We start from the raw sequence: 22,243 nt of genomic DNA, 5'->3' as shown, positions 1-22,243 counted from the left end.
ACTGTTTAAGGTCCCTTGAGACCTTCTCAAATAATGGATTTGAGAGTTGTACAGAAGGAAACAATATAATGACTGGAATAGAATTTTTCTGACAACCTAATAGGATAGTAGATCACATCAAATTATTTTGGAGTAGGGGAAAAATGTGATGTTTGTTGCACACTGATGTTGTGGATTACAATTCACTTATCACACATGTAAAGTGACTCAATTGTAGTTACTATGAATATTAACACAATGTTGGTGCCACGATCAGGGAATAGATGGTCTTTACCTTGTCGACTCTAGATGTCACTCTAAGATCATGAGTTAGATGCGTCCAGATCAACTGCAGAGGCCCTGGCTTCCCTGCATTCTTTTCAGCTGACTCATGGTACAATTTGCTGTTTCAATCACAGCTGTTTATTTTTGAAGGAGGAACTGACGCAAAGAATAAAATCTTTTAACACCAATGTTCAAGACACCCCTAAGTTTAAGATCAGGAAGCTGAGAATTTTTGTGGAGGTGTGCATATCTGAGCCATTGGCCTGCGTCCCACTGTGAAAGGCCTGCAGAACACACAGCAGTAAGAATTTTGTGATGCAACACGGTTTAACAGGGCAGGGCTTTTGTCCTGCAGTCAAAAATTCTCTAAGAAAAAAATTCCTCTGAGGAAAAAATTTCTTGTAATTATCACAGATGGTGTGATAAATTTGCTCCACCTACTGACGGGTACATTCTGTTTTTATCCAGGAGCAAATGCAGATACAGGATAATGATGGAGATGAATGAAGATTCCTGAGATTTCTGGTTTCAGGGAGTGAGTCCGTTGCCATTCAGGTTCTGTTTTCAGGCAGTTGTGCAGGCAAGGGTACCAGGAAAAAGGAACTGGTCTGCCCCCTTCCTCATCCTATTGTTCAGAGCCATGTATGTGTTCAGAATATGGAAGGCAAAGGGTTCCTCTTCCTTACTCTCTGTGGCGATTTAAAATTCTCTCTTCCCAGTTTTTTGCACTGAATGTTTGGTTTGAGAAGAATTGCAGCAGACTGCAAAAAATTTTGTTCTTTTGATTCACAAATGGGGTGTTTTGAAGTTAGCACTGCAAATGTGTTCAAACAGTATGCAAATTGAAACCTCAATGATTGAATAGCTGAAAACAATCTGGTAGCTCCATTCTGCCTGAGATTTAGTTTAGATTATAGAGCACATTATTGGCAATAGGACTAGACTGGACCATGTCAGGGAGGAACTCGGGGAAAGGGGGGACTGTGAAGGGAGACTAGGAATTTGAGTAAATTCTTGAGCAATCCAAACTCTAATGCCCCAAAGACTACTAACAACCTCCTACTAACTAGATTTGCTGGTATGTCATTCTGTTCGAGACTTAAATCATCTACACCACACAGCTTGTCTGCATGAACATGACTACTATTTGGCTGTCATCATTAACATGACTTTACTCTTCTAATGTCTTCATTAATGAGCTTCACTATTCTGGAAACTCTTGCTCAATAGGAAGAAAGTTGCAGATAACTTTATTATTCATTTCAGAAACTTCTTGAAAAACCCAACTAAATGAACATTAGACTATTGCATTTTTCAATTGACAGCATCAGATAAGCATTTTTCTATACAAGTTTCTTCAAAACCCTCACCTTTTTGTGTCCACAGTTCTAAAGTGTCATATCATGATTCTTACCTAGTCCTAATGAGACCCAGTGTTGAAGAGCTACCTGAAACCAACCCCAAATCTCATATATATTCTAACTTGGCCCTACCCCTCTAAGATTAAGTAGTGTTCTTTCTTACCAATGAATTCAGCTTTGTCTCATCAACAGGTTGTTTTGGCGGTGTTTTCTTGAAGCCAGAAATGCCATTGATCTCTCAAATGCATCTGCTTATTGATCATTTCTTTTATCCCAAAACTCTCATGGCTCTTGGATTCCTACGCTCTCCTGATCGCTCCGTAACCAGAAGACATCTTGTTTTCAAGACTCCCCATGAACTCCTCTGTACAGATGATTGTAAAATTATACCTTCAGTTAGATTCATTCTACTTTCTCCCCACAATGAAAGGTTCCTCTTAATATTTTTTTGTCATTACAAATTCTGCAGGTTCCTGACTCCCTCTCCCTCTTTCCCCATTTCTGATAAATAGCACCACAAGACAGTTGAATTTGAATTATCTTTGATTCATTCCTTTCCTTTAAATTGCCTATAAACAACTAGTCTCGAAGTCTGGTTAATTTACCCAAAAAGCATTTGTATTGATCTCCTTCTTTTATTTCCACCACTGTCCACCAGTCTAGGCTTTCATCTTGTGGTCCTTAAACTTTATTGTGTGCATAGACTCCTTTGAGATTTTATGGGAATTTATGAATCATTTCCCTCCCAAAATGTAATTGTGTACATAAATACAAGATTTTGAGCATAATATCAGAAAGTTCACAGAACCTGTGAAGCCCAAAATCTTGTCCTAACAGTGCTCTCTGTCTCTAAAATCATCCTTCTCATTCCACCCTGTGGCACTCACATTAATCTTTAATAATGTCACCCTCTATAAATGACTGGTAATGGCTTCTTATAAACTTCAGAATAAAATCTGAGGCTCATTTGGGCATTTCAAAAGACTTTCTCAATCCTGTGAATGGAACTCAAACTACCCTTTCAGTTTTATGCCCTTAAATATCAAAGTAAAATATGCCCCCAACTCCAATTAATGGGCACATTATAATTGAACTCTTATCACATACAAGGAAACTCTGTGCTGGCTACAGAGGTGTAAGCAACTCCCTCACCCTAAGCCCCCACCCACTCCCCTCCACCCTTGCTCTGGCACATCTGTCTTCTTGCTGTCTGCCAGACACAGAGGAACTGTGTAGGCTTTGAAGTTTAGGCAGACCTGGGTTTTAAATGACAAGTAGCAGAGTATGCCACCCCAAAATATGACTCTTTGGCCTTAGGATTATTTTGAGTTGATTATTCTGAGAAACAGTAGACATGGGAGAAGCTCTGAAAACAGAATGGAGGTTACCTTTTGTTAGAGAAATTTACTTTTATAAGGAAATCTCCACTGACAAGGGTATCTCCTTCTCTATACCAGGTAAAGAAGGATGACTAAATCACAAAAGAATCTTGTCAGTGGAAAAGGCTCTGGACCTAAATCTGCATAACAAACCTTACCCTTGTTTATCTTGCTTTTTCTGGTAAACTCCCAAACTGGCCTCCCCCAACACCTTCTGTCTTTTGTCTTTAGTTGAAGATGGTATTTAAGTCAGAGATCTAAGCCACTTCTTTGAGTTACTCATATTTCCCTGGGTATCTCCTATGTATACCTGAGGTATACATATTAATAAACTTCTGTTTGTTTTTCTTTTGTTAATCTGTCTTTTATGATGGGGGTCTCAGCAAATAGCTCAGAAAGGTAGAATCATTTTTTTCCCCTATGGAAACATCAATCTATATTCTACCAATCTGACCTCTGAGTCTCACCTTTTCTCCTAGAAATAAGAATAATAGTAACTATTCACAGGCTTGAGATGAAGATTACAGAGGACAACACACAATGCCTAGAACAAAGCTTGTCATCTAGGAGCTAGCTATTTCCAAGATCAATATATGATTTGAATGCCTTCCAAGCTAATGAATAATTACTAAGATTACTTACCAGGTGAACCCCTCAGCAGAAGATGCTTCTCTCACAATTGGCCTGCCCAAATCAGCAAATCCTGAATGTCTTCCAAAGAGCAACTTGTCTGTATGAGCTTGTCAGCAAACTCTGTGTGTGTCATCTGCCAGGGTGAGGGGTAAGCAGTGAATCCATGAATGAGCCCCCGACCCTTTCAGCTTGTGACCTCTTCCAACTCTGAGCACAGAATAACCTTAGCTCATCTGACAAAAGGGCTCTAGACAAAGTCCATGAGCTCAGAGAGCACTGGCTGAAAAATCCTAATATGCAACCAGGAGTAACCTCATTACTTAGTGCAGATCTCTCAATGATAAAACCACACTGATGTTTTTATTCATATTCACTCATGTAATTAAGGGGTGAAATTTTATTTTCCCATTGGCAGATAATGTGTAATGACTAATGAGAATATTATGTATTTTAAGTTACATTTTTTAACCTATGAGTTTATAACCCATGAAAGAGAAACATGTCTTTGATGAACCCCCAAACTGTGCTAAGTGCTATACTACACACTTCGGGGAGAGTTCTGGAGGCGTTCTGGAAAGAAGAGTTTTAGGAAAATAAAATGGGCAATTGCTGACCTAAAATGACTTCAGTCTTATGGGGAAAACAGAATTTATTTCTGAAATAATTAGACCACAGTTATATTTTATTTTATTTATTTATTTATTTTTAAAGATTTTATTTATTTATTTGACAAAGAGAGACACAGCGAGAGAAGGAACACAAGCAGGGGGAGTGGGAGAGGGAGAAGCAGGCTTCCTGCTGAGCAGGGGGCCCGATTCGGGGCTCTATCCCAGGACCCTGGGATCATGACCTGAGCCGAAGGCAGATGCTTAATGACTGAGCCACCCAGGTGCCCTGAGACCACAATTATATTTTAAACTAAAGAATCTTAGAACTGGTTTTCAATATCATTGGCTTCTTATTATTTTATGGGATGGAGAATATTATTATGAGATGAGGTTTTCATAAGCTTTACCGGCGTGTGGGGGGGAGGGAGAGAGAGAACTAAAACAGGTTAGAACTGGGTTATGACTTAAGTCATTTTAGTGTGGGTTCAAGGAGGGCTGGTCTCTTGGAAAGTGCTTTCCTTCTATCCCTAGGCCTGTGTGTGGGGGGTGGGGTGGGGGGGTGACCCATTCTGCCCTCCTTTTGAATCTCTGACCTCATTGTATTGAAGTCAGAACCTTCCAGACAGCAGGCTGAGACCCAAAAACAGTGAGGGTTGCTACCAGAAACAGCAGCATCTAATGGGGATCACTGTCTTCCTCTTCCTCCACTGGACCCTGAACAGCCTGACTCCTTTTAGCCCCTTTTGGGGCTACTTCTTTGCAGCCTGAGCGGTGGCCTCCCTGGCTGAGCGAGATGGACAGATCTCCCCGCCTCTGTTACTCAGAGGCAGCAGCTGAGGCTGGGGACCACTCTCCTTGCAGGAGGAAACAAGGAGAGGAAGGGGTGGGAACACGACTCTGGCAATGGCCAAGGATTCCTGAGTTTGCAGGTGGCCTCCCACTTCTGCCCATCCCCACTTCCATGCTCAGGGAAAAACCAAGCTCTGGCTGTCTGTAAGGACTGCAGAATTGGTAACATCTTTCTGTCCTGTCAGCAGGGGAGTGCATGTCCTTATCCATCACAACCTTCGGAGAACCCGGTTTATGCCCTACAACAGTGTCATCCTGTCCAGTGACAAATAGATTTCAATTGTTGTTTACCTGAGCTGCATTTTAAAATGAACTTCAAAGGATGGTGGATGCGGAAGCCTTTTCCGTCTCCCCAGATAGGCCTCAGTGAATGCCAAGGGCACCACATTTATGCCTCCCTTTCTGGGTAGTTTTGCCTTCCTGAGTTCATGTTTGTGCTCCTTCCGTGGGCTGAGGTGTCTATTTTGATCAGATAAAGTAAGTGGTATTTGGGAATATGACATCTGAAGGCTGTGGGGAGAGGCAGTAGCTGGGTTGCTCTGGTTGCTGACCACCAACCACACTTAACTCCTGAGATGTCCCGGAATATTCAAAACAAAATGTTCCCACCTGCTGTGACAGTCTTGGGTGTCACGGTGTCTCAAGGGCTGGTGAAGTTCAAGTCCCCTTCTAACTTACATCTAAGGGGCTCATCATCCCAAAGTCAGAGCTGGGGTTAACTCTCACCAGGTTCAGAGGAGATATTAGCCAACCCGTGGTAGCCCCTATCCCCCCTAAGCACATCTGATCAGATCAGCATGTGAAATTCTTATTCATATATATACTGTGGAGAGGTGAGTTTCTTCCCCCCTCCCCTTTTTTGTGAATTGCACTTTTGGGCATTTATGTGCCAGGTGCTTTTTAACTTCTCATATCGAATGAGTACTACATATTGATCTAACCATTGTACAACAGCTAAACTCCCACAATTACACCTTTCCCCACCTGCCACCTAGTCTGTAGTTCTAATCGCAGCCCTTTCACTCACTAGCTGTTTAATTGATTGAATCACTTAACCATTTTGATTCTCCGTCTCCCCTCTGTAACAATAAGGACACAGTCTCTCTCTTATCAAAGTGTTGGGATGTGAAAGGAGAAGATGTATCTGAAAACACCCACCCAGTGTCCAGCATATAGAAGGCACTCAGATATTAGTTCCTTTTCTACCTACCAGTTTATAACCACACCAGGGTAATTTTTTAAATTAAATTTAATCTATTAACATATAATGCATTATTAGTTTCAGAGGTAGAGTTCAGTGATTCATAAGTTGCATGTAACACCCACTGCTCATTACATCAAGTGCCCTCCTTAATGCCCATCACCCAGTTACCCCATAGTCCCACCCACCTCCCCTCCAGCAACCCTCAGTTTGTTTCCTAGAGTTAAGAGTCTCTTATGGTTTGTCTCCCTCTTTGATTTCGTCTGATTTTATTCTCCCCTCCCTTCCCCTATGATCCTCCATCTTGTTTCTTAAATTCCATATATGAGTGAAATTATATGATAATTGTCTCTCTCTGATTGAAAATCCATGGTAATTTGAGAGAGAAGGTATAGAAAAGAAGGTTATTTGCACCAGACTGAATTCCTGATTCAGGAGACTTATAAAAAAACAATCAAAACAATCTTAGTTCTGAAGACGATAGGCAATAAACTAGACAACTTTTACTTTTGGCATTTGTTAATTTTACTGCCAGAATTTGATTATATTTAGTATGAATATAGTTTTTATGATACGTTATAATAATCATTATTGATCCAGTGAAGTTATAATCAGATGTATGATGGTATAATTGTCTCCAGATTAAAATAGAGCATGACCTTGGTAAGCTATTCAACTTGTATGTCTACGATATCACTGTACCCTCCACGATCTTAATATCTTTGTTCCTTTTCATGCACATTTCTCTTGGTGTAATATGCAGCAAATGAATACACAGAAGCCTATGTGAATCTGTTAATATATTCTTTCCAACCCAGTTTAGAAAAAGAGTAGACATTATCTTGATTTGCTCAATCTTTCTATTAAATACACAAACTGAGAGTGTTTAAACTTCTCAACATCTGGTTCGTGGCAAAGACAAAACCTGAATCTAATTTTCCTTGTGATCTGAGCACCCTTCTTATTTTTTTTTAAATAAAGTACAGAAGGAATCAATAGTCTTTCCTCAACAGACTTGGAAAAACATCCTCAAACATATGTACTCTTATGCCACTTTGGCATGTGAACACAGTGGAGGAAGGTATCAGTATCCCTTGTAATAGTTGTGATCCAAGAGAGGAGTCCACCGGGTTTCACAACAGCCATCTCCCTGCTTTGTGCTTTGCCATGGTGCGATTTGGCCATAAGGTGGCAGGAGCCTCCACATAGTAAATCTAAGTTTGAAAGGAGGCATTGACAATGTTTGTGCAAATACTGTATGTCCGTATGTACAAACATCTTAAGCCCCTTGCTCTTTTGCCTCTTATTTCAAGGGCGCTCTAACTCGCCACTTGTGGGATGAATCCTCTGAAGACAAATGCTCCAATACAGCACAAGTATGTGGGACCCTCCCCTTCCCCCTTTCTGCCTAATGTTCTGCTTCTGTCACAGAGGGATAAGTAGGAGGGAAATATATGTCAGAGCATCCCGAAATGGGCTGGGAACATTTAGCTCTTCTCTGATGATCGCTCGACCAGCTAACTTCTGAGCCAATGGGAACACGGACATATTAATATCATTGTTTCCTTTTTTGGCCGTTTCTCTCAGGGTGTAATATGCAGTAAAGTAATATATAGCAGCCTACATGGGGCTATCGTAGAGACCTATTTTAAATTGCTTAATTGGGCTTGTCATCTCAGAGCTAGGAGGTGTGGGAAGTTTACAGAGGGGAGGAAAGGCACTTAATTGGTGCTGTGTTCTATATATCTTTATGTAACAACAGGCTCTTGAAAAAAAGGGGGGAAATATTATATAAAGAATGTGAGCAAGACCAATCAAGTGAGGGTGCAGGCAAATCCTCCAAGGGCACACAGGTTATGCTGAACTATAGCTAGCAGGGCAGTGACATCATGAATAAGAACCTGTTTCTAGAAGGTTCCTGTGTCTTACAACCTTGAAAAGAGTCATATTCTTTAAATGAGTGAAGTTTTTGCTATAAAAAGGTTCAGTAAACCCTCACCAGACAGCCACATCAGAGAAGAAAATCTTCCCAAAGTGTGAAAAAAAAATCAATAAAGCATCCCATTTGCATTCAGGGCTTACGCTTGAAAATCCAGTCAAGGCACCATGCTCTGTATATCTGAAAGTAGCTCTGACCTAAGCTTTAGAGATGGCTTGTTCCCCATTAGCATGTTGCCTGTAACCAATGGTTTAACTTCCGGAGCCTTGTTTAAAGGAAAACGGAGTTTGTGCCATTCCTCGCCCATCTGTTCATCTGTAGACACGAGGAGCTCGCGGCATAACCAGAGCTAAGCGGCTGGCTCACGGGTGGCCCCGCTAGTTGCTGGCTGTAAGGGGTGTCCCCGTCTGGGCACTGGGCTCAGCCTGGGCGTTGGGCCCGGCCTGGGGCTGCCTGCTGTCCCCAGCTCACTGCGGTAGAGACTGCAGCAAGCTCCGGGCACGCCCTGTTAAAGGCACAGCACTGTAATTCCTTCCAGCAAGCTCCATCTTTGGCCACACCTAGAAGAGTTTGGCACCATCCGCCAGAGAGCAGTTTTTCAGCAGGGGCTCCAGGCGGGACTCAGTCTCCAGGGCCACAGTCTGTGGAGGGCTGAAAGGTGTTATTTTAAGGTTACATTTCTTCTTAGGTGTTTTAGACCAGGCCTGACTGATTTAATAAAAACCCAGTTTCATTTTGAGGGGGAATGTATTCATTCATATAATATTTTTGAGCATTTATTATATGCCAAATATTCTGATGGACTGGACATGAGCCATGCAAGCACTGTGTTTACCTTCATTTTCCTCTGTGAACAGAGATACTTCCAACATGATAAGCATTAATCTGAGTTCTAACCTCCCAGACTTAATAAGGAGGCCTTCAAGGTTGAGAAGGAGAAAGAAGGAAGTTGAATTTAGGAGGAAAAAAAAAGGGAAGGCCAAAAAGCATCCCCGGCCTGGCTAAGTGAGCTCTTAATTCCCTCACAGCAAGATAGGGTGACATCGCCTCAGGGGACTCCCATCACTGAGGGGCTGGGAGACAAATGTTGATTTTGTTATTTCCCGCAGTTATCTGGAATGAGTGTATGGCTCTGCCTTTATTCAGTGACAAGCAGGAAGCCCCTCTATGCCTCAGTTGCCTTATCTGTAAAATGGGGTTGCTACTAGGCTTCCTGCTTATCGCACTGTTTAGAGAGCCCAATGAGATAATCTGCACAGCGTGCTTTGCATGGTGCCTGGCTCGGGGAGCTTCCAGTATACGTGAGCTGATGAAAGAGAGGTGAGAGGAGGGGTTTATTAAGACTATGGACTCTGAGAAACCATCTGAGGGTTCTAGAGGGGAGGGGGTGGGGGGATGGGTTAGCCTGGTGATGGGTATTAAAGAGGGCACGTTCTGCATGGAGCACTGGGGTTATAGGCAAACAATGTATCATGGAACACTACATCAAAAAATAAATAAATAATTAAAAAAAAAAAAAAAACACAAGAGGCAAGGAGCGCCTGGGTGGTGGCTCGGTTTAAGCGTCTGCCTTCGGCTCAGGTCTTGATCCCGGGGTCCTGGGATGGAGCCCGCATCGGGCTCCCTGCTCAGAGGGAAGCCTGCTTCTCCCTCTCCCACTGGCCCTGCTTGTGTTCCTGCTCTCGCTGTGTCTCTCTGTCTGTCAAATAAATAAATAAATAAAATCTTAAAAAAAAAAAAAAGGAGAGGCAAGGGATGCTGGGGCAGGACTTTCTCTTCTCCCATGGCATCGTGTTGCCAGGTTGGGTCTGGCCCCACAGATAAGCCCAGTGCCCTCCAGCAAGAGGCAGTGAGGCTGGGCAGGAGCCCCGGGCTTCTGAACCCCCACCTTGCTGTGGAACTTGAACCAGTCACCTAACTTCTCTGCACCCCAGCTCCCTCACATTCAAAAACAGGGATAATAATATTCCTTGCAGGTTTACTGTAAGGAGTAAATGAAACATGTGTAGAGGTTCTAGCTCTGTACCAGGCGCCCCCAGAGAATTCAGTGCACACCAGTCCTCCTCCTTCCTTACCCCAACCCAGGCCCTAAAGAGGCTGGAAGCAGTCACTGGCCCAGACTCTACTTCCCAGGAGTGGGGCGGGGTTGCTGCAGGAGCCAAGGGAGTTACAAAGGCACTTGGTCAGCCCTGGGGTGGTCAGGATGGGCCACAGCAATTTCAAACACTCTCTGTAGGAGAACAGCTGGGGGGAGGGAAGGAGGCAGCGTGGGAACCCAGAAAAGCCCTTGTGAGGAGCGTGGAGACCGAGGAAGGCGGTAGTCACTGCAGTTTCCTGCAGGAGCAGCATCAGCCCAGAGCAGAGGCCCAGAGCAGGGTGAAACCCGGCCTGTGATTGGGGCTGGAGGGGCGGGGGGTCGCAGGCCCCTGCTGTTAGGGTCCGAGGGCCTCCGTTGGGAGGATAAGCGAAAGAGCCAGCCCGCTTTCAGCAGGCAGAGTGACTGGTCCTACACCCCCTGAAGGAGAAGAGGGAGAGAGGGGGCCTAGGGACGCAGATAACAATGGCACTGTGGTCCGATCCTTTGAGATTCAGATTACTAGCCCCATGACCTCCGGCAATCCCCTTTACTGCTCCGAGTTGTCCGAGAAGGAGGTCACGCCCAGTTCCCCAGTTCCTAGGTTTTTGAGAGGATAAAGTGAAGAACTGATGCTCAAGCTGTAGTGCGTGGCACATAGTAGGCCCCCAGGAAATGAGATGCTAGTGGAAGCGGTGGGTATCCGTACTCTTCCACACTCAGTGCTAGCATACCTCTATTTCATATCATCTACCGCCTCTCTCAGCCTGTGGACGCTCAGAAGACACGGAGTATGTCACAGGGGCACGACATCGGTGTTGGAAGTGTTGAATAAAAGAAGAAATGTGATTCACAAAAAGCCGAGTAAATTGCAGACAGCATATACACTTTAGAAGTGTGCACCGAGAGCCAACTTCCTACCAGACTGGTGCCAGAAAGTGGGCATGGCTCTTGCCTTCAGGCAGCTCATCACCTTGTTGGGGGTGTGATTTCCACATAGGAATTAAATTTCCACACAGGAGACAAAGAAAGGGCTGTACATGCCATGTTAATTCGTTTTTATTAATAAATGGAATGCATATAAATGTATAAAATATCCGCTACAGAAAATGTGTACGTTATATATGTATGTGAGCCTCCTGGAGGGTGAGTAGAGAGACAAAGCTTGGATAGAACTAGCTGTGAAGGCTTCCCAGGGACCTTGAAGAGGAGAGTAAGGATTGGAATCCATCCCTGAGCGTGAAGGGGGAGCAGAGGAGGGACTGACAGGGGAGGGGCGGAGAAGACTGGCTGAGTGGCAGCAAGACTCTGCCTTGTCACTAGGTCACTGAGGACTGAATGGCAGAGGAGGATTTTAATTCTTTACTGATATATGTCCTTAAGCTGAGAGCGTGACATAATAAAAATGATGCTTTTAGATGATTAATCTGGCACGGTAGTGCAGGAGTGAGTTAAGGAGGGAAAGAACTCCAATCGGTTAGGAAATTATTGTGGCCGTCTAGACATGAGATACCTGAGTCCTAAAATACGACTGTGCTATAGTCAATGTCAATCCACTTTCTGAGCACCTACTGTGTCCCAGAATGACATTAGGTGCTTTTACAGAATAAGCTTTTTAAATATAACAGCCTGCCAGGGTGAATCTTTACTCCACTTTTACAGGTGAAGAAATTCAGGCTCAGAGAAGTAGTATTACTTGTGAAAGTTCTCCCAGCTTACGAATGGCAGATGGGAGAGGGGATGCTGGGTTTCTAACTTCTGACTCAGTGTTTCCTGTTATACAGGCGTTGGCTTTTCTATTAAATGATTCTTTTGCAGGTGAGGCCGGGACTGATAAAAAAAAAAAAGTATATAATCGTTTCGAGGATCAGGAGAACATCAGGAACCCAAGCTGGGAGAGGCAAACGTGTCCATTGTAGAATCTAGGAAAGAAAGTAGGTCCAAAAGATATTATTTTTTATTTATTTATTTATTTATTTATTTATTTATTTAAAAATTTTATTTATTTATTTATTTGAGAGAGAGAATGAGATAGAGAGAGAGAGCGTGAGAGGGGGGAGGGTCAGAAGGAGAAGCAGACTCCCCGCTGAGCAGGGAGCCCGATGCGGGACTCGATCCCGGGACTCCAGGATCATGACCTGAGCCGAAGGCAGTCGCCTAACCAACTGAGCCACCCAGGCGCCCCCAAAAGATATTTTTAATCAAATGAAAATGACTTGCAAGATGGATGGGAAAAGGACCTTTTGCTTTGGAACATCCATGAAAAGACCTGAAAAGAAATAGTTGAGAAAGAACTGGAGGCTCTGTTGAGGTGACTCACTGAAAATGGGTATTCAGAGACAAATAAGGGCAGAGAAGAGATAAATCTAAAATGTGTTTGAATAATAGTATCATAAGGATGGAAGTTGAAACATTTTAAAGAAATTTAAAGGGCACTGATATGCCACTCTAGAAAGATGTTTCTAATAAAAAGATTTCATGAGAGGAAATAAGATGCTATAAGAAGCCGTGGGGAAGAAAAGTGATATAAAACTTTAGGATATTATGACTGTATCTTGACTAGTTTTTTTTCTCCTCAGGAAAAAAATGTAAACACAAATACTTATTTGCCATTTAAACCCTCCAGTTGTGGACCACAATAGGGTTTGAATTTACTCCTATGATATGAAATACAAATAACTTTCAAGTCTTGTTTCTTCTGAATTTAAATATCCTACCACTAATTCCTATTTCTGGCTCAAAGCACTCATACTAGAAAGATTGATGCTGGCAGAGCAATTGAAATGTCCTCTCCCTTCAGAGATACAGGATTTTGTGTCAAATGAAGGTGATGAATATGGTCAGGTGACTCTGACAGCTGAGGTACTGAGTTTTGGTGCTCCCTAATGTCAGTAAAAACCAGAATTGCCAGAGATTTTTGGACTCACATATAAAGAATCTCTTTATCCCTGAAGTTTAATTGATTGAACCAATAAATATTTCTTGAATTGCTCGTAAGTATGTTAGGTTTATATGGAAGGCATGAGGTTTGCACCAATCTTCCAAGATTGGCAATTAGTGAGAAAGCCCCAAAGGGTGAGTAAATCTCAGGTGACAGGGAGAGAGGCTCTGAGGTCTAGGCCCCACCTGCACTCCACCTAGAGTTCCTCTTCATTTGTTATCTTGGGGGATCAGGATTTGACTTTCATTAAGGAAGTTGGAAATTACCAAGGGTGTCCACCTACTACTAACTAATACAGTCATTACGTTTAAAAAAGCCAACACTGTACCCAACACCATATGCCTCCCCCCACCCCCGACTGGGTTAGTGTTCTGGTGTTCCCAGGCTCTCTTGCAGCATGTTTTCCTCTTTTCTCTGTCTGAAAGACACTGGTTCCACTGGCCCCATCTGGGAGGGAAGATTCAACGCCCAGCTCTGCAGCTCCTGTTTCTTCTGCATCGCAGATTTGTTGCAATTGCTGACCTTATATAACTAAGCCATATGGCTTTCCTGGGTTTCCATAGAACTTCCCTATCATGTAAATTATGAGATAACATGAGTGACTTGAAATCAACAAGACTAAGTAGAATAGACAGAAGGCTGAGGGAGTCTCTAACCTGTTCTGTCTATTCTTTCTGAGGCATAATAGGAGGTACGTTATGTTCATCTTCCCGTCAAAGTGGCAGGGGAGAATGAGAGATGGGTTGACCAGAAAGACCCCCTCATTGAGCAGATTGCACGCAGAGGATATTTATCAGACACAGATTATATGCCAGGTGTTTACCATGTAATGTCTGGATTGATTTGGTCTTTACAGTATTCCTAGGTGAAACCCCAAAGGGACAGGAACCATCTCCATCTTGTCTACATTCCAAATGCCTGCCACTCGGAAAGACTTGAATAAATATGTGTTGAATGAAAAGTGAATAATAAGTGCCAGAAGTTGGGTTTTTTTTCCCAGTGTTTACAGACAACAAAACTGGGTTTCAGGGAGGTTTAAGGACCATGCGTATAGTGTAAGTAACTTCCTATGAAGTAACTTGCTAGCAGTGGCAGATCTGGGATTCGGTGCAGCCATCTGACACACTTCCATTGCGCCATGATGCATTTTCACGTTAGCTTACCAGTGAAACTTCTGCAACACATTTCCCATTGGTTGTGCTTCTAAGAATTAGGCTAACACTTCAGAGTATCAGAGCGGTATTAGTTCAGGGAAAGTTGCAGGATCAATTTGGCAATGAGAACGCAGAGCCCAGAAACCCAGATGAATTTAAGGAAAAATAATCACCACCATTTACTAAAAGTCTGCCATGCTTCAGACACACTGAGGACTCTTTGACATAGACATTCTTATTTAATCCTAACAACTACCCTATGAGAGGAATGCTCTTTCCCATTTTACAGTGGAGGAAACTGAGGCACCTTGAAGTTAAGTAACTTGCCCAAGGTCTCCAAGCAGTGACTGAGCTGGGATCAGAACTCTGGTCTATCTGGCTCCAAGGATTGGGAGATTTCTTTTATTTTTTTTCTTTTATTTATTTTTCTTTTTTTAATTTTTAAAAATATTTTATTTATTTATTTATTTGAGAGAGGGAGAGTGAATAACAGCATAAGAGGGGGTAGGGTCAGAGGGAGAAGCAGGCTCCCCGTTGAGCCAGGAGCCCGATGTGGGACTCGATCCCAGGACTCTGGGATCATGACCTGAGCTGAAGGCAGTCACTTAAACAACTGAACCACCCAGGCGCCCTTTTCTAAAAAAAAAATTTTTTTAAAAAAGATTTTATTTGAGGGATGCCTGGGTGGCTCAGTCGGTTAAGCGTCTGCCTTCAGCTCAGGTCATGATCACAGGGTCCTGAGATCAAGTCCCACATCGGGCTCCTTGCTCCCCAGGGAGCCTGCTTTTCCCTCTGCCTGCCCCTCCCCCTGCTTGTGCTCTCTCTCTCTCTCTCTCTCTGACAATTAAATAAATAAAATCTTAAAAAAAAGATTTTACTTGATTGGGTGATTTCTAACACCGCAAAGTATGATCGCAACTAAAATTACATGTCTGACCTTTGGTTTTGGCTGAAGGACACCATTCAACTCAATCCAACAAATAATTACTGAGACCCAATGACAGTGGATTGGACAGTAGAAAATATGAAGATGAACCTGCCTGCAGGGAGGTTACAATAGGGTGATATCACGGGGCCTGGCATGTAATTGGTGTCCATAAATCTTTGTTGGATCAAAGAGCAAATGATGAATGAATGACATAGCAGACTATAGTAGAAGAAATTCTGTTAGAAAATTGAAGATCAGAGTTTGTGAGAGGAAATGCACTATAGCTCTAAGCCAGTGTATCTAGAAGGGATATTAGAGATCACACAGTGCCAAGGTCACATGGTTCGCTAACAGCAGAGTGTGGACTGACAAAGTCTGCTGCCTAGTTCAATGCTCTGTGATTGTATTTTTCCCTTTACCACCTTTCACAAGGCTGGAATCCTATTTCTGTCTTCCCTCTGCATATGATCATGAAAGAGCTATTGTTACGTCCTTCTTCAGAGAGAACCTCTTTATCTTCTCAGACCATGGGGAAATGTATGCATTAGCTGCCAGAGATTGACTACCTATCAGTCATAAAGAGAATGTTCTATGGGAAGAAATGAGTCATTTCTGAGGATTGAACTTTTCATACATAAAGCTCATTGATTTGCTATTAGGATTCTCCTGATACCTCCATACATACATGTGCACGCGCGCACACACACACACACACACACACACACGCCACCTAACAGTGCATCTGTACTGAGCTCAGCTATCTGGAAAATCAGAGATATTGGAGATACAGGATTATATTGCAACAGCATCAATGAGAATGTTCAAGCAAACAGCTAATTCATTCAAGGAATCATTAGAACTCATCCTGTCTTCCTTTCCTTCTTCTCTGATCACCCCTTTTGCTTTATTACTCTCTCATAGATGGGCTCTCTCCGCCTCAATCACTTCCCATCCTCCCTAATTAAGATTCCCTTATTGGAAGGGATAGGAGTAGCATTTCAGTGATCTTACAATCTCCAGTACTTTTTTATTTCCACCACAGGACAGCACTGAGACACCATAATAATATTACTTTTACTAAGTATCTGCACTAAATCTTTTCTTCAAGGAAACTACCAGTGCTTTTAGTGACTTCCCCCCTGTTTATCATATGATCTCTAAAATTGCTTCCTGTGATGAAAAGCCTCAGGACCAAGTACAGTCAAACCATTTATTAAAATCAGTTGGACATTTCAGATGAGATAGCTGTAATAAGCCATGCAGAAAGCTGGCAGGTGCAGAGTTAAGAACGAATCACACTTTTATTCTAATTCTCCAGCAGTCAGCACTTTTCCAAAAAAAAAGTAATTCCTAGATTATGCATACATGCCATTCAGCATGTATTTATCGATAGGCTGTTTTGTGCCTTTGTCTTTGTGGACCTTATGGTCTGGTTAAGAGAAGACCCATAAACAAATAATTTCAATACCGTGGGATAGCTTCTCAGATACCAGCATACACAGCATGTTTATCCAGTCGGCCAGTAGAGGACTTACACAGCGGTGATTCCTCCGTGGAAAACTGTCCTCTTCCAGCCAATATGTAGTTTACGGAGTATAGGAAGCAGGATTCTCACTTCCACCCTTCAGGAGGGAGCTGGTGTTGCCCATTTATTACACCAGGGGGCAGAAGATGCAGGCCCTGGCTCTGCTGGGTCACTTTCCTCTTTCATAACCCAGGACAAAAGCCTTTGTTCTACCTTCCTAAGAATAAAATGAGAGACCACAATAGCATTCAGGAGAAAGGTAGCAAGAAAAATCGCCTCCATCAGATAAGATCCTCTATACTTGCTCTTTTTCCTCTTAGCTTCATACAGGATCAGTTCACCCCATCCCATGCAGATAAACTTAGATTATTTTAAACCACCTGGGCAAGAAGACTCTAACTCCTTTCACAGAGGTGGGAGGCAGCACCACGTGGAGAGCAGTGTGGGTCCTGGAATCAGATGCCCAGCTTCCAACTCTGTTCCCTTGGGCAAACTTTGTAATCTCTCTGGGCTGGGTTTCATTTCTGTAAAATAAAGAACCTAGAGTGGGTGATCCAAAGTTCTCTTCTAAAAAAAAAATTGTCAAACTGAAGGTATAAAATTGCAAAAAAAAAATTGTCAAATAAGGTATAAAACTGCAAAAGGAAAACAAGGGTTTCTTCTAACCCTTGCCATCTATGATCATAAGGATGTCATGGACCCAGAAGGGAGAGAAGTTGTAAGTCACAGGATTCCATAGAGAAGTGATATAAAAAGAAATCCAAGTCATGATGAAAAAAGAACTCAGTAGGAAGTCAAAAAACGTGAGTTCTCAAAGGAGTTGAAAGCTTATGTTCACACAAAAACCCGCACATGAATGTTTATAGCAGCAGTATTCATAATTGCCAAAACTCGGGAAGCAACCAAGATGCCCTTCAGTAGGTGAATGGATAAATAAACTGGTACATCCAGACAACGGAATATTATTCAGTGCTAAAAAGAAATGAGGTATCAAGCCACGAAAAGATATTGAGGAAGCTTAATGCATATTACTAAGTGAAAGAAGCCCATTTGAAAAGGTTACATACTATATGATTCCAACTACATGACATTCTGGGAAAGGCAAGACTATAGAAACAGTAAAAAGATTAGTGATTGCCAGGGGCTAGGGGGAGGGAGGGGTGAATAGGCAGAATGCAGAGGATTTTTAGCGCAGTGAAAATATTCTGTATGATATTACAAAGGCAGATACATGTCATTATATATCTGTTGAAAACCATAGAATGTAAACATGAAGAGTAACCCTTAATGTAGACACACACACACACACACACACACACACACACACACACACACACCCCTACACACACGCCACCTAACAGTGTATCTGTCCTGAGCTCAGCTGTATGGAAAATTAAGGGTATTGGAGATACAGGATTATATTGCAACAGCATCAATGAGAATGTTCAAGCAAACAGCTGACTCATTCAAGCACTTTGGGTGATTATGATGTGTCAGTGTAGGTTCATCAATTGTTACAAATATACCACTCTGATGAGGGATGCTATGCATGTGTGGGGACAGGGGGCACATGGGAAATCTCTGTACCGTCTCAATTGTGCTATGAATCTACAACTCCTCTAAAAAATGGTCTATTAAAAAAAAATACAGTACAGGTTCTAGTCCTTGGTTCTGCCATTAGTCCTTGATTCACTGGTTGATCTCAAGCCCAGCCACCTGGGATTCTAAGCTGCTGGCCCCTCACCTGTGCCCCAGCCCTCTGTCCTACCCTAACCTACCTTACCTCCATCTCTTTGTCTTATTAAGACTCTCCACTCCAACAAAGACCTCTATGGCCGAGATATTCCCACTTAACTCTTTATACTCAAGGCTTCTAGGCAATGCCGAGTTACCACATTATCTGAAAACTGCTAGAAATTTCTGCAGCTGCCTCCTGTGTATATTCTATCGAGAACATATTTTTCATGGGTTTGGGCATTCAGCAAGCTTTCATCTGCCATCCAGAAGCAGGCATTCAAGGCACTGCCCAACAGGCAGCAGGATGGTTTGGTTGTGAGCTTCTTGCTGCAAGACACTAGGCATCATGGAAGTCTGATGTCTTCTTCATGGACTATCTTCAGGGTCATTGATGAAGTGATGGGACTCAGGCTCTCATGATGCACTTCTGCAGGCAGTCAAAGTTTCCAGGCAGAGAATTCTTCAAGCAAGCTGGGGCTGGGGCATGCTGCATTTCAGAATGATGGAGTTAATTGATTTGTTCATGTCTGTTAGCCTCATTCTGCCTGGAGATACTGATGGCCTGAGAATGGCACCCCATCACTTCAGGTGTTTAATTACCCATACTTAAGATGGTCAGAAATATGAAAGAAAAATATTAGCTCCACAGTAAAGGAACTCATCTCTGGATTAGAGGCATTGGGCACAGATGGTGACCTGGGTTTAAAATTAAGCCAGCCAGAGCAAGGCAGGCATTGGCTCATCCCATTAGGGGCTGCAATTTACCACGTTCAGAACAAAAAGACTTGTGACTGGCTGGGTAAGAAGACAACTTGATAGGCTTTTAGAGAAAGCCTCCCTAACTTCATGGCCTCAAATGCTTTTGAGCCACCGTGTGTCTTCACCAGAGAGCCCTACAAATCCATCAGGCTGTCTCCTTCCTTTTCTCCTTTACAAAGAAATAATCTAATAACTAATCTTCCTTTAGGCCCACAGTTAATCAAATGTGGGATGGTGACCAGTAGACCCAGATTAACATAATCAATCTTTAAGTCATACATATTCAAAAGGCTCTAGGAAGCATCTGGGTATCTTCTTAAAAATTGTTAGCAAGATGATCAAATTAATACCAGTATAATAAATTAGTTCTACATCTGCTTATTTTAAGAAAGGGCCATACTCCTTAAAAACCATGCTCGTAAAAGACAGTAAATCCCATTAGACCTAAGGAAAAAACCAACATCCTTTGGTGGAATTAAGTGTCCAGAATGCCATATTTGCTGGAGATTAGAGTCCCCTGCTGGGGTTTCCAGATTCAGCTGAGTGCAGTGGGAAACCGGCTGCATTTGTAAGCGGTGAACATTTTAAAGGGCTTTTCTGCAACATCACTGGAGTGGATGAATAAACCATAGGCAGCCATATCTTAATGTGCAATTTCCCAAGAAATTCATGAGACTGCGTTTTTTAGCCTGATTCACTGATACTAATAAAGTTACCCATTTTCACTTGACTTCATGCTGTTTAGATCCAGGCTTATTAACATCAAAGGCTCTTTTATCAATTCTGTTTTCTAAGTACTGAAAATAAAAGGGAGTTTATTGATCATAGAGCTTACACTTGTAGGAACCCAAAGCAAAAGACCTCAATTACACTCCCATGTCTTGTGAACTTCTGTCCTTTCATCCATCCTCATACCCACAGAGTTTGATTCAAAGGGCAAACAGGAACGTGTCCTTGAACATTCACCCTTGTTTTCATTACTTACTATCTGCCAAGAACAAGACATTGGGTGATACGTGCTATTAGCTAATAGCGCCCGTGATCCATCACCTTCTTCAAGCCAAAGTCAATTCCTCTTAACAAACTGGAATTTTTACGTGGCCACTGCTGCGTGTGGGACCCAGTCTGCAGATGATCTGATGCTGAATGCTAATGGCGTGCAGCAAAACACTGCAGCAGGGCGTTGCCTGGGAGCAGGAGGGAGAGGTTGCTCTGAGCTTTTGTTCAGAATGCAATTCAGAGGAGCCCCTGCCCTAGAAGTTAACTCATCTGTACATTCAAGTAGTTCATTTCTGCATTAAATGGCACTTTCCCCGAATTGCTATTTACAGAGGATTCATGAGTCTGAGAGAAATGGTTTAATAAAGCAGAGTCCCAGTCATCTTTTTATACACAGTGCCTGTGTGTTTTAAGTATGTCATGTATGGGTATTGAGTTATAAGTCCCATTTCACCTGGACAATGGGACTTTTATTTATTTATTTTTTTGAGACTTTATCTATTTGACAGAGAGAAAACGAGACAGCACAAGCGGGGGGAGTGGCAGAGGGAGAGAGAGAGAAACTGGCTCCCCAATGAGCAGGGAGCCCAACACAGGGCTGGATCCCAGGACCCCAAGGGATCATGACCTGAGCTGAAGGCAGACGCTTAACAACTGAGCCACCCAGGCGCCCCAACATGGGTGGATCTTGAGGGCATTATGCTAAGTGCAATAAGTCAGACAGAGAAAGACAAACACCTTATATGACCTCACTTATATGTAGTATCTTATAAAAACAACAAAAGACAAACCCAAGCTGATAGATACAGAGAACAAACTGGTGGTCATCAGAGGCTGAGAGTGGAGGGTGACCAAAATGAGTGAAGGGAGTCAAAAAGTACGAACTTCCAGTTATAAAATAAATAAGTCAAAGGAATGTAATGTACAGCATGGGACAGGTAATAATACCGTGATAGATGTTTGAAAGTTGCTAAGAGAGTACATCTTAAAAGTTCTCATCACAGGAAAGAAAGCTTTTGTAACTACGTGTGGTGACAGATGTTAGAGTTTTTGTGGTGACCATCTCATGATATATGCAAATATCAAATAATTATGTTGTACACCTGAAACTGATATAATGTGTGTCAATTACGCTTTAATTCAAAAAAGGCATCCCAGGCAAACTTTCCACTGGGGAGTCCTCCTTGGCCTCTCAGCTGGCTCAGAGAAAGCAGGGGCCCTATCTTAAGCTCTTTTGCATCCTCACGGGAATGTCTATCGTATAAGAGGCCAATAAAGGAGGGTTGCTGAATGAGTCAGTGGAAGAACTCTCAAATAAATGTCATCAGACAAATAAGTGAATGTCCTCACTTGCCATTTCTATGGCAGCTCTCGAGGTTCTTGCTTTCATTCCCCAAGCACCAACTAAAAGGTAGCTTCGTCCTCACATGCACCTCTAGAGAGAATAAGACCAGACTCCTTGAAGAAGATGCTCTAAATAGCATAGGAAAAGTCAATTTTTGAAAGCTATTATCACCCGTTCTCTCCTTCCTGGAAGAGATGTATGTCCTTGGACTCCTATTAGGCTAAGGTGGACCCCTTGCCTTGCCCCGCCTTTAGCTGGGAGTATTCTTCAGGGCACCCTGGTCATCCCTAAGAGGACCCTATAATAAATCCAGCTTTGTGATCTCAGAAAACTTTTTTATTATAGCCTAGAATGAGGTTCTCATATGCAAATAAACCAGTCCTAGTCGTCCATAATAAAGACTTCATTTCTCCTGAAACCTGCTGGACATTTTTAGTCCCATTGTGTTCATTTACTCTCTTTTGGCCTGGTGGATAACATACAGATAAGAGGGCTAAATCCTAGAGATGTGAGGATTTGCGTATGATGCAAAGCCACCCATGAGACC

Source organism: Leptonychotes weddellii, chromosome 2 (assembly GCF_054177405.1).
Source record: "Leptonychotes weddellii isolate Sample4059 chromosome 2, ASM5417740v2, whole genome shotgun sequence".
NCBI lineage: Eukaryota > Metazoa > Chordata > Mammalia > Carnivora > Phocidae > Leptonychotes > Leptonychotes weddellii.
Note: the sequence above shows the minus strand (reverse complement) of the source record.